Raw genomic sequence first — 3134 nt, 5'->3', positions numbered from 1 at the left:
AAAAAAAAAAAAAAAGCTAGAACACAACAGAGGTTAATAAAATTAGTTGAAATCGGCCAGCTGCAGTGGCTTACGCCTGTAATCCCAGCACTTTGGGAGGCCGAGGCGGGTGGATCACCTGAGGTCAGGAGTTCGAGACCAGCCAGGCCAACATGGTGAAACCCCATGTCTACTAAAAATATAAAAATTACTGGGCATGGTGGTGTATGCCTGTAATCCCAGCTACTCAGGAGTCAGGAGGCCGAGGCAGAGGTTGCAGTGAGTGGAGATCTCTCCATTGCACTTCAGCCTGGGCAACAGAGCAAGACTCCATCTCAAAAAAAAAAAAAAAAAAAAAGTTGAAATCCCAGAGCTAAAAGGATAACTGCTATTCCCACGTTAGCACATCCATTGGGGCTTTCCATTCTTGCCATTTTCACCTAACCCATTCCCAGTATCTAGGTATTCTGAGTGCCCTTTTACGGCAAATTATGCATCTGCTTCATCATTTGCAATGGCTTCATACTATCTCTACCTTATCGATTGATAAGATTTTAACCAATTTCCTACTGTTGGACATTCATGTAATTTCCAATTTCACTACCATGCTGCAATGAATACTCTAGAAAAGCATTTTTGCACATTCAAACAAAATAGTTCATTCAGGTGAATATACTATTTTGAAAATCAATATTTACCCCAATACAGACCCTTCTTAGAATTTGATTAATTACTTTTGGCCAAGCACTGTGGCTCACACCTGTAATACTACCAACCTGGGAGGCTGAGGCAGGTGGATACTTGAGGCCAGGAGTTCAAGACCAGCCTGGCCAACATGGTGAAACCCAATCTCTACTAAAAAAAATACAAAAATTAGCCGGGTCTGGTGGCGCCTGCCTATAATGCCTGTAATTCCAGCTACCGGAGAGGCTGAGGCAGGAGAATAGCTTGAATGTGGGAGGTGGAGGTTGCAGTGAGCCAAGATTGTGTCACTGCACTCCAGCCTGGGTGACAGAGCAAGGCTGTCTTAAACAAAAAATAAAAATTTGATTAATCACTTTCAACAATGAAGTCCTTGTGTTTCCCTCATTCACAACTAATCAATCAATCCTGTGTTTTCACCTCGCACACTGTCTCTCTGGATCAGGGTTCCCCTAAGCCAGTCATTTGAGTATTACCCTTATAACATATTCATATCGGGATATTACCTGAATTACTATTAAATATTTTTCTTCAAGACAACTCACTTATTTATCCTAAAATACTTAAGTCCATCATCTCTTAAACAATACTACCAGTGAAATAACATGTTTGATGGGCTAGTTGTAAATAACAATGTCAAGGGCCATAGACACATCCTCACCCATGCCTACCAGTGACACAGGCCTCACTCTGGAAAACATCGCTCTATAATCTGACGAGTTCCTCAAGATCGAGACCTAGGGCCTTACTTATCTTTCCATCCCTGGCATCAGGGCTCAACAAGTTCCTAAACAGTATTTACTAAGCAAAGGAATTATTCAATTGAGATTTCAAGGAAAATGTCTTCCAAGGTTTCTAAGTATTTGAAAAAAAGTATTTCTCACTCGACTGGGAGCTCCTTGGAGAAAAGCAGTTCATACATTCTTGCAAGTAGAGTATACCAGGCACCTGGCATAAAATAGGTGGGTCAATAAAAATGGTAGAGCACCAGCATCTCCGCCTGGGAAAGGTAACAACAGGAAGGAAAAACAGGCCTGGACGTATGGAATGTTTATGCAGTTTCCCTATTCCACGAGAGGCAAATGTTGGAAATCTAGAAACTAACCTAGTACCTAACACAGACTCTGAAAGTAATGAATGAAGTAAAATCCCCATGAGGGATTATTTTATTTATTTACCTATTTATTTTGGGGGGACAGTTTCACTCTGTCACCCAGGCTGGGAGTGCAGTGGTGCGATCTCAACTCACTGCAACCTCCGCCTCCTGGGTTCAAGCAATTGTTGTGCCTCAGCCTCCTGAGTAGTTGGGACTACAGGTCTCAGCTGTATTTTTTAGTAGAGACGGGATTTCACCATGTTGGCCAGGCTGGTCTTGAACTCCTGACTTCAAGTGATCTACCCGCCTTGGCCTCCCAAAGTGCTGGATTACAGGTGTGAGCCACGCGCCTGGCCTATTTTTATTTTTAATCAAGTTGTGGGCCTAGCTTAATACTAGTCTGTGTAATTTGCTCTAAGTACTAAAATATATCTAAAGAAAATAGGCTGGCCAGGCGCGGTGGCTCAAGCCTGTAATCCTAGCACTTTAGGAGGCCGAGGAGGGTGGAGCACTTGAGCTCAGGAGTTGGAGACCAGCCTGGACAACAGGTCGAAACCCTGTCTCTAACAAGAATACACATTTAAAAATTAGCTGGGTTTGGTGATGTGCACCTGTAGTCCCAGCTACTCGGGAGGCTGAGGTGGGAGGATGGCTTAAGACCAGGAGGCAGAGGTTGCAGTGAGCTGAGATCGTACCACTGCACTCCAGCCTGGGTGACAAAGCCAAGACTCAGTCTCAACAAATAAATAAATAAATAATAAAATAAAATGTTAGACGTAAAACTTTCTTTTTTTTTTTTTTTCCTTTTGTGGAGAACAGGGTCTCGCTATATTACCCAGGCAGGTCTTGAACTCCTGGGCTCAAGCTATCCTCCCGCCTCTGCCTCCCTGACAGCTGGGATTACAGACGTGAGCTACCGCGCCCGGCTAGACGTAAAAACTTTCTAAACCATGTCTATTCATACAAAATATTCTTACCTGTCATAATAACCTCATGCCTAAAAAGTATAACATTTAAAGATACTGAAAAACTTACCAGCAACATAGTAAAATAAAGAAATATCTGAAATCTATTTGTGTTCAATAACGTAACTCCAAATCATTGGAAAAAAAAGAGCTTCTGGGTAAATCTTTTCATCAGAAAGCCAGTAAGTTCAAATACCATACAGATCAACCACCTTTGCTTTGTCCCTAAGGAAACTGCACTCATTACTTTGGCCAACTGTCATCCAAGTCTATGTCACTAATCAAAGGATGGTGTGTTTGTCCAAAAAAGCAAATGCCCTAGTAACAGTGAATCAATGACCTCTTTCATGGTGGCAGGCCACACTCACTTTTTTTTTTTTTTTTTTTTTAAA

The sequence above is a fragment of the Rhinopithecus bieti genome, unplaced genomic scaffold (genome assembly GCF_001698545.2).
Source record: "Rhinopithecus bieti isolate Rb0 unplaced genomic scaffold, ASM169854v2 scaffold_16234, whole genome shotgun sequence".
Taxonomy (NCBI): domain Eukaryota; kingdom Metazoa; phylum Chordata; class Mammalia; order Primates; family Cercopithecidae; genus Rhinopithecus; species Rhinopithecus bieti.
The sequence above is the reverse complement of the archived record's forward strand: the minus strand, read 5'-3'. Positions refer to the sequence as shown.